A 13,753-nucleotide genomic window follows, 5' to 3' on the forward strand; every position below is an offset into this window, starting at 1 on the left:
CTCTGAGACCCAGAAATGGTTTCGACAGATTCTACCCAGTTTGGGAGTTATTAAAATAATTAATATGTTTAATGGGGTTCCGAAGTCTAAAGTTCGGGAAAAAAAATATTAATGTGTATTAATATAAAAAAGAGTTAGAAGGTTCCAAAAGACATGGATTAATCCAAATCTAATCTTAGTCCTTGACTAGAGAGGTAATGTCAGCCGTTGAAGGAACAATAAGGAAAGTATAAGAGGAGGCTTGAGGGTCAGTTGACAACATACCAGAGTGATCAGTCATTTGATTTTATAGAGTGTGGTTTGCTAAGAAGAGTCGAATCAGTGATAATTTTATAGTGAGGGGTAGTGAGTACTTGATAGATAAGCATATCTAGTGTTGAGAGACCAGCGAAGAAGCAGATAGAGCGACAGAGAGCAAGAAGGGACTATGCAGAGGCCATAAGGGCCTACGTAATCCACACAGAGGGTAGTATGAGTGACACAGAAGGATGTAGAGGTTGCGCAATGCCTTAGAAAGACCTAGAGGCTATGTAGTGCCTTAGAGGGATGATTGTGAGGCCAAGTGGGATGATGCTGAGCTTGAGAGGTTGCTGGAGAGGATTTCGTGGGGCATATTTTCTAGATATCTACTTCTGAATACAGAGGCATTACTGCCATATTATTTTATCTGTCGGGTGAGTTAGTTTGGCACCCAGTTGTACTTAAGGATAGACTGCATCATAAAATAACCCTCATAATTGTTGCACCGATTTTCCCAAATTGTGTTTTTCTGAGGACGAGTAATCCAAAAATAATGATGTCACTTCTTTGTTTTCTATTTCTTTCAGCTACTGATCTATAGATGGTTGATATTTTATTGTGTTTATTTGAATGTTTATATGTTTAAATAACATGTTCGTAATTAACAATTAGGAGAAATAAACAAGAGGAATACAAATAAGATTTCTAGCGATAGAGGAATTTCCTTATATTTTCGAGACTTACATAGGAACGCAACAAAATATAGATAAAAACATAAACATTGAGATGCAGTACAAATAAAATTCCATTTCATTAATATCAAATAACTAAAATCTGTTTACATATAAAGTGGATATAAACTAGATCGGGCGATGGTAGCTTATCTCTCAGAAGAGATGTGGTGGTCACATGCCTTTGAACTGTGTTATAATGAGGCTCAGTGGACTTTTTATCATTTAGAAATAATGATAAACCATAAGCATCCAAAAACCTAAACCAGAAACCTAAACCTAGGAGATGAATAGGAAAAATCTTGTGGGCCCTGGTGGGGTAAGTTGAAATGTCAACTTCCTAGGGTTGTAACTTTGGCATAATATCTCCGCTTGGATATCATAATACCTCATTGCGAAGGTCTCATATGCAAGATGAAAACAAAAAAGGAAAACTAGATTACCACTTTTCTGATCTCTTTGTTTGTCCTAAAAGTGTCTTTTAGTTCCTTAAAACAACTTTAGAAGTTTAGGACCTGATAAAAATGCAAAAAAAGGTAAGTTGTTCTACAACGAAGGAAACTGAAAAGACACAATGGTAGGGGTCCAAGTAGAATATGTGAGTGGCCACCAATATCCACTTGAATAATTCGCCCCCCCTTATGAAGAAATGGTACCCATTGTGTTGAGTGCCTCCATGAGATGGGAAACCTTATAATGAACTTGATCCCTGGTGAGCCACTTGCTTTGGTGTAGGAGTTGGCCAGCTTTGACAACCTGATATAGTTGGATCTTCTACTAGTGAGTGTTCTTGATCTACGTGTCGATGATTCAATTAGTTGTTTCCTTTTCCATGTAGTCTGAGATTAGCTTTGTTGGTGTGATTTGTTTTGCAATGTTTGATGCATCCAATACTGGTGGAAAGTATGGAAAAATGTAGTCCACATTGAACACCGGGTGCAGACCAAGTAACATGGGAATGCCGAACTTAAGAGAGTTGTATGCCACAACCTTAGGGATGGTGTAAGGCCCATATTGGAGCAGGCGAAGCTTTTAGTGGGGCCTAGAAAGACACTCTTTTTTCAAATGTAACTAAACTTTTCCACCCACCTAGAAGGTCTATGGCACTGGATGTTCATCATGATGTTTCTTGTACTTAGCATTGCATCTATCTAATATGTCATGGACCTACTGGCAGATGTGATGAATGTAATTAATGAGGTTTTTAGCCCTGTCATATTTGGCCAAGACATGAGTTGAATCTACCTTGGTAGCTACAAATGATATGGCCACATCAATGGGACATAGTGGTTGAAAACCTAATCCCACATGAAAGGGGTTGTGGCCAGTTGAGCTAGAGAGAGATCCATTGTAACTATATTGTACATAGGCTGTGATTTCATCCCATATGCATCGATGCTTTGAGTTGTACATGTGTAGAATGTGCATGATCATCTTATTGACAACCTCTCTTTGGCAATCAGTTTGAGGGCGTAAGACAACACAATTAGTGAGCTTGGTATCGAGCATCGACTAGATTTTTTTGTGTCAATATTATGAATGATATATCGCCACAAATTATATTATCAGACAAGGATTTGTAATCAGTAGAGATAATACACTATATTTTCTGATAACAAAGAAGTTCCTATGCCATATGAGAATAGCCCAGATATGAAGCATCCAAAGCCAATACTTGATCCTACAAGTTTCAATCTAACTTCCTCACACAATTTAAAGATTAGAATTCAAAAATCAGAAATAAAATTTCAAAAATAATGTGATCTATTAATGCTTTTGTCAGGTAATAAGTTTCTCCTTTTATAGGCTTATGAAATAAAAATATGGATCCAACTCTATTTCCCTGTAACAACAGGTTGAAATCATCTTATTTCACTTAAATACCAAGCAAATAAATAATTCCTCATTTAACTAGTTCTAAAGGAAACCGTGCATTCTTATATAAGAAATATTAGATATGACAATAGTCTTCAGTTAACAACACGTGCAGGTGAATGGTGAGATCCCTCATCTTAACTCTTCTTATTCTTCAAAATATAAACCAACAATTAAACATATAACCTAAGAAATAAAGTTTTCATTCATAAAACCAAGGAATTATCACTCAGAAACTAACATCTCCATACTTACATCACTCACTCTCAAGAAAATTACTTGTATAGAATCAAAACTAAAATCATATCAAAAGCTCTCAAATTGGATTATGACACTAAGTTACTTTTCACACATAAACCAAACTAAATTCACAATAAATGTAATAAAAAAATACCTTGATGGGTTCAGTGGATGCTTGCCGAGCTACCAAGGAAAGGTGAAATAACTTACAGAACTAAGGAATCTATTAACACATCAAACTTATCAACGGTATCTCATATTATTGACCTAAAAAGGAAAGTTTACAAAACTTAATCAAATATCCAACATAACAAAAACTATGTTTCTCTCTTTTTCACTATGTTTGTAACTCTTTCTTTGTGTGTAAGTTAAAAATAACTTCACTAACTCATATCATCTATGAGCCTTCTCTTATAGAGGAATGGTCGTTACATTTGAGACTTAGAAGATATTATCATATGACCGTAAAAGAAATAGTACAATTCGCTTTTATTTACATATTTTGATTTGTCATCCTGACATATAGTGCATGAGTGATGAAGCATATCTCGATTTTCTATAATAATGTCAGGCATTATGTCATCAATTGCCTTGGTATCAACAGATGTAATTCACTCAAACCATCAATGCTTAAGATTCGAGTGTGGTACTAGATGAACACAGTCAGTGCAAGATGGATGTAGGTACCGGACAAGCACAGGTACATGGGTATTGGACGAGCGTAGGTACCAAATAGACGTATGTGCATGGGTACTAGATGAGCCTAAGTATCAGTTGAATGCATTAATCACTATCAGATGAACATAGGAACATGGGTACTGGATCAACATGAACATGAGTACCAGATGAGAAATGTTGGAACTAGATAGATAATACTAGTGTTGAATGAGCATGAACATGATCTAAAAATATATGTGAGCCAATTCAAATAGTTACAGAGTATAAAGAATCAATTTTTCTATTTCTACTAACAAGAAATCATAAAAAATCAATCTTTGAATATAAATTACCTCATGGATACACAAGGATACTAAAATTTATGTTCTTGAAGAAGGTAGGCAAGTGGTGAGTAGGTTTCTAGGTAAAATTGTTCAAACATAGAGGACAATATGGGGTATTAAAGGCATCAAAAAGGAGACCCAACATTGCCCCATGCCTAAGTCATTGCATGTCCTCATTGTTATACACATTTTTGGGCACTACAACCCTAATCATATATTTCCATAAACCAAGGGCTTCTGAGTCCCTAAAAGTGTTGTTTCATACCCTAAACGAACAAGGTCAGCTGATTACATCATCTCCCAGAAGTTCTCCAGAGAAAACTGCTCAGAACTGGTCAAAATTGGACCATACAGGTTGCTCAGTGCTAAGGGTGCGATGCATCTCACCTACCCAATATAAAAGGTGCGATGCATACTGAAAAGCCCTTTGGTAGGGTGTGATGGGCGAGAATGGACAAATGGCAGAGACAGTTTGCAAGGTGGATGATCATGGAATCTTCCAGAAACTTCTCCTGTGACACTTGCCTCTCTAAATTCGCCCAGGTATGAGTAAGAGATCACCAATCTCCAAGTGGAATCAAGAACTATCAGAGAGAAGACACTAATCAAAATACTAGAAGCTGACTCACCTCCCTGCAATCATCTATATATGGATCCCTCATCCCAGAGACCGATAGGTTGGAATTTTGTATCTTGTAAGGAAGTGTTGTTGGTTTCCTAGTGGAATATCATATTGTTGGGTGATCTAAGCTTTTCATGAGGTGAAGAAGAGCTTTCACGCTAGGAGGATGATGCTGGGTCAGATCAATGGGTTGTAATCCTCTCTTCTAATCTTTATATCAATAAATCTATTCAAGTTTTCCTTCACATTCTTGTATGTCTGATAGTATATGCATTTGTGTGGTCAATATATATCTGGTTCTATATTGCTTATGATTGTAGATCTCTACACTTTGAAGGTATTATGCTGCTTTGACTTTGCATGTACTCTTTGAAGTGGAGTGGTCAAGGGAGAAGCAGCAAAGACCTATCGGTGAGGAGAAGGAACAAGCAAATAACCGAGCGAAAGGTCGAGGTTGGTATTCTTTTATCCTCTCCTATCTACTTCTCATAAAGGAAAACAAATGTAACTTTAATCTGTTTGTTTCTAAGATAGATACCCATCTTAGTGGGACTAGCAGCTCTGCATAGACACTAGATTTCCTGATAACACTCATGCAAAAAGTGTTGAGCCATTCCTCAAAATTTCAAAAATGGTGTCTTCTTATAACTTGCCTGAGTTCCCTTTTAATAACCCTTGTATAATGTACGAGGTGAAGGACCTTTTGAAGCTTGGTGGAGACCTCATCGTACTAATCTTGCAACCTCTAGTTATTCTCCTTTAATTGCTCTTTCTCTTTCTTGATGTACCTATCCAACAACATATATTATTTCACTTGTTCCTTGAGTTTTTCATTTTCTATTTGAGGTCTCAATTTTTACTTTTCCACTAGTTAGAAAAATAGCGGATTCAATGTTTGCATTCTTAATGGTTTCATTATTAGCTTCAATGTCTTTTTCACTGGCCTCAACATCTTTTTAACTATCCTTAACTTATTTCCTTAATTCTTTCAATGGTGTTTGTAGCTAATTCCTCTCTTTCACTAAGCATTTCAACCTATGTATGTTCCTTTTCAGGTGAAGCATAGCGATCTATTTTATTTTTTGGAAGAGAAGGAGTATGAGTGGCCATTACCTATTGTACCATGCTTTTGATAGTTTATTGTGTAGGTGTTGCTAACTCACCAGATTTGTTGTGAGGAGTGAGGATATGGCCTTGAAACAATCTCATGTTCTTCCTTTTTGTCTGTGACATGGACTCTGATATTACTCCCTTCTGTGTAGGTTTCTCCTTTCTCTCAGAAGTTTGTGCTATGTCACCATTTTCACTTGTTCATGGATTTTTCATCCTTTTAACCCTCAACTCAAGAGTTTATTCCTAAGGAAACTTAACATCAACCTTTGAAATAGTACCTGTGATTTCTTATCCATCACTATCACCTTGCTTCCTTTTCTTCTTGTTACTCTTTTGGGTTTTACTTTGAGTGGTTGAATCAAGAGAAGGGATTTTACCCTTTAATTATCACCTTGTTGGTGCATGAGATTCCTCCTCCTCTATCATTTTACCCTTGTGTCATTAATTCATGGATTTTGGTGAAGTAGTGCCAATAGTGCCTTCTTTAGATTTTTACTTCCTATGTTTCTTCTTACTACTCTCCTTCCTGCTATCTAGGTCCTTATTACTATCTCCTGGCTTGTTTTTTCTACATATTTAGAACTTTCTTCGAGAGAAAAATGTTGTGTAAGAATTTCTTTCCAACTGCTACTCTTGTTAGAAAATTATATATTACAGAGTAATGGAACACATAGAAATATTGTAGAAATATAAATAAATAAAACACGTAGAATAAGAGAGACACAAATATACGTGGTTCACCAAATTTGGGATACATTCATGGACAAACAACCAGTCCTTCCTTTTATATTATCCAATAAAATGAACAGATACAACCTATAGTAGATCTGTTGTAATTCCCTCTTCGATCTCACACAGTCTCCTCTCTCTTCTAACTTAGAATACACCTCTACATAGCCGCAATACAATACCCTCATATATAGTTAGGCATTTCCTTCTAGGGAAAAACACCCTAAATTAAGTATAACTTCTACCCTCAGATTTCTACCTAATGAATGGCCTAGATTGACTAAAAACATACAACATTTTACAAGGACCCCCCCTTCGACCCCCTGGCGGCGCACAGAAATAGGCGGCATTGCCACAACATTATGAAATGGGGTCCAATGTAGCAATAACTCTGAATAAGGAAGATAGTCAGGCTCCACACCCATAAATCTCCGACTTGGAGACTGATTATAGCAACTCCACAGCTGCTTAATTTGTTCGACAATGACTCCACTTTGGACCTAGTTGCTTCTCATCTTCATCATCATACTTGAAGACTAATTAAAACTAAGCAGAATCTTAGTTTCTGCGTGATTACAACTTTTGTTAGCATATCTTTAGGATTCTGGCTAGTGTGTATCTTTTCGAGCTTCAACTGTCCGTCTTCCAACACTGATCATGTGAAATGGTACTGGAGATCTATTTGTTTACTCTTACAATGAAATGAAGACTTCTTTACAATATGTATCAAACTCTAGTTGTGACTGTATAACCTTCCCAACTCATGCTTCTTACCCAATTCATCCATAAACCATGGTAACCAAATCATTTCTTTACTAGCATCTGTAGTAGCAAGATACTCTGCTTCCATCGTTGAGAGTGAAAAAACACTTTGTAGTTTTGAAACCAACCTGACAGTTGTTCCACTACAATAAACACATACCCTATGGTGATCATCTTGCTATCTCTATCACCCACCATCCCGCCTCGTGGACTCCCCTGGCGGAGAGAATAAATGTGCAGTGTTGCCTCCACATTACGAAATGGGGTCCAATGCAGTGATACCTATAAATAAAGAAGATAATCATGCTACACACCCAATAGCCCTGCTTCCTTATCTAATGAGTAAGTAATTGTTTTATCAAACTGTTGTGGCTAGCAACACCCCCCCTTATTCAATTAAGTATCAACCATGATACTGAATGAATGGGGACCCTTAGTTAATTTTTAGGAAAAGCAAGAGTTTCTATTTGAAGTCACAATCATATGCTTAGAAAAGGCCTCTTGGATATTTTAAGCCTAAGTCTATGATAAAAGAAAAAACCTTTAAGGCCACATTGCAAAAGGATAGGAAACACCTTCATTTCCCTTTTTATGCGCACCATCCTCGTGTTAATAATGACATCGCATCACAAAATAGTAATTCTCATAAAGAAAAACTTAAAGATTCGCTGATCTGCGATAAAGCCGATCGCTAGATCGCATATCGCAGAAGCGAGCCAGGCAAGATTTGGTAAACATTAAATTTCTGTGATCTGCGATATTGCGATCGCTGTGATGCCACATCCATGCGATTTGCGATCATGTGATTAGCAATCGCGCAACATGCGAGGTTACATCAGCAGATCATAAATCACTTCGGTACGAATCCTTCGGGTGCGCCATTCAAAGAAAAGCCATCACTTCGGTAATGATAATAAATGAATTAGTTGTCAGTTATTTAATGGATTAAAGATGCGTGCCTTGGTAGAGATTTTCTTCACGTAAGGTGGAATCTTTGATTTAGCTCTTGCGTTTAAAACTCTCCCATCACCTTTCTGGATCAGTCATTTCCATTTCACTCGTAATCTGCAGGAACAAAACGCTAAGACGTCTCAGACAGAAACGCAAAGAGAAATGGGAAAGAAAATAGAGCTCAAAGCTCCGAAGCAAGGGAGAAGACCAAGGAGATGGCGCCCCTGTATACAGGACACATCCTGTAACAAAGACGCAGGGATATCAACATGGGAAGGCATGTAGAGGCTGCTAGAGGAAGAAAAAGCTAGAATAATGAAGGTGACTGCTGTCGCGGGTGCACCACGCTCTTCTGAGGCATCCTTGGAGGACCTAGCATGTTCGTTCCTTCATAGAATAGCGGCAAGACCCAAAATTCTACCATACACAGATATGATCAAGTGGATACTGGATGATGCAGAATTGAAAAACAGACAATTCAAAGTTCATGGACATGGGATCGTGGGATCGTTTGTTGCGCAACATTTGAAACTTATGTATCATCTTCCTGAACCGCAAGTGACCTATAATGCACAATTTGTTAAGAAGTTCGTGGCAGAGAATCCAGATCTATCAGACACCACTAAAGAATGGTCTAGAAGAGACGAGCCGCTAAAAAAGGATAAAAATGGTATGTACAACACTGGTTCCCTCACCTCTCCATATTTTTTTGCTGCGGCCATGCACTGTAGGTTATTTGGGATGCCGGATATCAACAAGTTTTCATCTGAATGGCTGCCCTTAATTGATGCTGCCACTAACGCCGACATCCTAGATTGGGCCAAAATCCTTTCTGATAATGTATACACGGCTGTTCTCAATTACCAGTCTAAGAGATCTTTGTCTCAAAGGGTCTATCCTCCTTTTTATCTGTCTGCCTATATTATGGATTATGTTTGTCTTGTATCTGAATTCCCTATTATGGGTTGGAAATGGACTACCCAAGACCCATTGCCCATCCATGTTTATCATAACGTCTTATGGGATTCCCAGTTTACCCCTCACTTTTGTACCAGATTTGCCATGGGCTTATTTTTCCCCTATATAGAATGATATATGATAAGGACCCCCCAAGGTGCTCTCCTGAGGCCCAAATTGACATCATCCCCATTGCGAGATGGTTTGGGAAAGAATGGTTTACGTACATTAGAGTTTTTGGAAGCACTGTACCTCCACATTGTTAGAAAATTATATATTACGGAGCAATGGAACACATAAAATATTGCAGAAATATAAACACAGAAAATGCACAAAACAAGAGAGACACAGATATATGTGGTTCACCCAGTTTGGGCTACGTCCTCCCCGAACAACAAGTCCTTCCTTTTTATTATCCAGCAAAATGAAGAGACACAACCTACAGCAAATCCGCTGTAATATCCCCTATTTTCTCTCACAGTCTCACCTCTCTGTTTCTCGCTCACAGAATGCACATCTATCTCACAGCCTCAAATACAATACCCTCATACAAAGAGAGAGGTTTCCTTCTAGGGCAGAAACCCTAAACTAAACATAAGTTCTACCGTCAGATCATCCGCCTAATGAACGGCCCAGATTGACTAGAAATTACTATACTTTTACAAGGCAATTTTACAGTTGTTTTTAGCTTCGGGGGCGCTGCCCCCGAAACCCCCCCTGCCGCCACCCCCCTGGACCCCCCCTACAGCGAATATTTTACGGGCGGCGTTGCCGCCCCCATTTCGAACTGGGTTCATATGTGGCGATACCTTTGAATATAGAGGATAATCAGGCTCCACACCCAACAATCTCCCACTTAGAGACTGATTGTAGCAACTCCACCGCTGCTCCATTTGCTGGACAATTACTCCTCTTTGGACCTGGCTGTTTCTCATCTTCATCGTCATGCTTGAAGACCAACTGAAACTGAGCATATTCTCAGTTTCTCCCTAGTTACAACTTTTGTTAGCATATATGCAGGATTCTGGCTAGTGTGTATCTTTTCCAGCTTCAACTCTCCATCTTCCAACACTGATCGTATGAAATGGTACTTGAGCTGTATGTGTTTAGTCCTGGAATGAAATGCTGAGTTCTTTGCAAGATGAATGGCACTTTGGCTATCACTGTATAACGTGCCCATATCATTCTCCTTACCCAATTCACCCATAAACCTTTGTAACCAAATCATTTCTTTACTAGCCTCTGTAGCAGCAACATACTCTGCTTCTGTTGTTGAAAGTGCAACAACACTTTGGATTTTTGAAACCCAACTGACAGCTGTTCCTCCAACAGTAAATACATATCCTGTAGTGCTCCTCCTGTTATCTCTATCACCTGCCATATCTGCATCAACATATCCTTGTAGGGAGATGTTTGAACCACCAAAGCATAATGCTTGATTTGTGGTACCTTTCAAATATATGAGTATCCATTTCACTGCCATCCAATGTTCCTTTCCTGGATTGTTCATGTACCTGCTTACAACTCCCACTGCATGTGCAATATCAGGCCTTGTGCATACCATTGCATACATTAAGCTTCCAACTGCTGATGCATATGGAACTTTAAACATATAATCCATGTCTTCTTGGGTCTTTGGGCACATTTCCTTGCTAAGTTTGAAATGGCTAGCAAAAGGTGTACTAACTGGTTTTGCATTGTGCATGTTAAATCTTTTCAACACCTTTTGTATGTACTCATTCTAAGACAATGTTAATTTACGATTTTTCCTGTCTCTAGTTATTCTCATACCAAGGATTTGTTTCATAGCTCCCAAATCCTTCATTGCAAATGAATTTGTCAATTTTCTTTTGAGCACATTTATTTCCTGCATGTTAGATCCTGCAACAAGCATGTCATCTACATACAGTAACAATATAATATAGCTGCCATCATTTTGCTTTTTCAAATAAACACAATGATCAGAGTGACATCTAGTATAACCTTGTTCAGAGATAAACTTGTCAAATTTTAGATACCACTGCCTTGGAGCCTATTTTAAGCCATACAAGCTCTTCTTCAACCTGCACACTAGTTTCTCCTTCCCTTTCACCTCATATCCTTGTGGCTGCTGCATATATATCTCTTCCTCCAAATCCCCATGGAGAAAGGCTGTCTTTACATCTAACTGCTCAAGATGCAAATCTTCAACTGCTACAAGACTTAAAATAGTTCTGATTGAAGTCATTTTAACAACAGGAGAAAATATTTCTTCAAAATCAATACCTTTCTTTTGTGAAAACCCCTTCACCACAAGTCTAGCTTTATAGCTCTGTTTTCCTCCATCTTCTTCCTTTAGCCTGTAAACCCATTTATTCTTCAATGTAGTTTTTCCTACAGGCAACGTGACTAAATCCCAAGTCTGGTTATGCATTAAGGATTCCATCTCTTCTTCCATGGCTACCTCCCACTTCTTCCTGCTTTCAACCTGCATTGCTTCTTCATAACATTCGGGTTCACCGGAATCAGTCAACAATAAATAATATAATGAAGGAGAGTATCGTTCAGGGGGTCTACCTATCCTGGTAGATCTTCTAACACCACTTTCAGGTGTTTGGGGTGCGTGTTGCTGTTGTGGTGGTTGTTGTTGTTGTGGTTGTTTATTATTATTATTTTCAGGCACCTTTACTTTTTCAGTGATTTCATCAAGAACTGTGTATTCCTTGTTTTCCTTTTCCTGTTCCTTTTCCTGCAACTGATTCTTATACAAGACCTTTTCATTGAATATTACATCTCTGCTCCTAATGATTTTGTGATTTTCGTAATCATATAAGTGATAACCAAAATCATTAACACCATATCCAATAAAGGTACATTTCTTTGACTTTGCCTCAAGCTTTGTTCTATTTTCTTTATCAATATGGACAAAGGCCTCACAACCAAAAGGCTTTAAAATAGAGTAGTTTACCTTTTTACCTGTCCATGCTTCCTCTGGAACACCACCATCGAAGGAACTTGAAGGCCCTCTGTTTATTAGATAAACAACAATATCTACAGCATCTGCGCAAAACTGTAAAGGCAATCCTGCATGCAATCTCATGCACCTTGCACGCTCCATGATTGTTCTGTTCATCCTTTCTGACACACCATTTTCTTGTGGTGTTCTTGGAACTGTCTTCTCTCTGCGAATTCCATGCTCTGAACAGTACCTATCAAACTCTTTGCTGCAATATTCACCTCCATTGTCTGATCTAAGACACTTCAATTTCTTTCCTGTCTCAATCTCAACCAAAGCTTTCCATTTCTTGAAAGTATCAAATACATCAGATTTATTCTTAATACAATAAATCCAAGTTTTTCTAGTTGCATCATCAATAAAAGTAACATAATAACGAGAGCCACCGAGAGATGATACCTGAGCAGGTCCCCATACGTCTGTATGCACAAGCTCTAATTTTTCGTTCTTCTTTTCTTTCCCAACTCTGAGAAATCTGACTCGGTTCTGTTTTCCATAAATACAGTTCTCACAGAAGTCCAAATCAACATTCTTCAAACCCGGCAACAAATTCCTTGAGTGAAGAATATTCATCCCCTTTTCACTCATGTGTCCGAGCCTATGATGCCATAATGCTGCATCTGCTCCTCTGGAAGTTAAAGCATTAACAGAGTTAGAAATACCATTGCATAAATACAATGTACCAACCTTTTCGCTTTTTGCTATTACCAGGGCTCCTTTAGTGACCTTCCAAGCTTTATCTGTGAAAGTTGTCACACAACCTTCACCGCCTAACTGCCCTGTTGAAATCAGATTTTTCTTTAGATCTGGAACATGCCTTACCTCCTTTAATAGCCATTGGTTTCCATTCTGTTGTTTTACAAGAACCTTACCCATTCCAACGATTTTACAGGGTTTATCATCACCTAGACGAACTTGTCCAAAATCTCCTTGAACATAGTCATGAAAGTATTTCTTATCAGGTGTGGCATGGAATGAAACCCCTGAATCTACCACCCAGGAATCAGTAATATTTTCGAAAGAAAGAATCAAAGCATCTTGTAACACCTCACCTGTCACATTTTCTTCATGATTGTTTTCTTGCTGTGCATCTCCTTATTTTCCCTTCCGAGATCTACAGTCTTTCTTTAGGTGTCCTTTCTTTCCACATTTCCAGCACACTATCCCCGATCTGGACTTGGATCTACCTTTGCTTGATTTACTGCGATATCCTGAGCTCTTTCCTCTTTCCATTTTTCTTCCTCTAGACTCTGCACTCAAAGCATTTCCCGATGTCTCACCAGAGCTTTTCCGTCGCATTTCCTCGCTAAGGATAGCACCGACAACATCATCACACTTTAAAGTACTAGATCCAGAAATGGAGTTACTAATGGCCATTACCAAACCATTCCAACTTTCTGGTAATGAGCACAAGAATAACAAAGCTCTAACTTCATCATCAAAGTTTACCCCTACAGAACTTAACTGACTTTTAAGTGTATTAAAATCATTTAAATGGTTTGCAACAGATCCACCTTCCGACATATTCATATTAAAT

This window comes from Pinus tabuliformis, chromosome 6 (genome assembly GCF_031772625.1).
Source record: "Pinus tabuliformis cultivar Carrire ecotype Pingquan chromosome 6, CPIR1, whole genome shotgun sequence".
NCBI lineage: Eukaryota > Viridiplantae > Streptophyta > Pinopsida > Pinales > Pinaceae > Pinus > Pinus tabuliformis.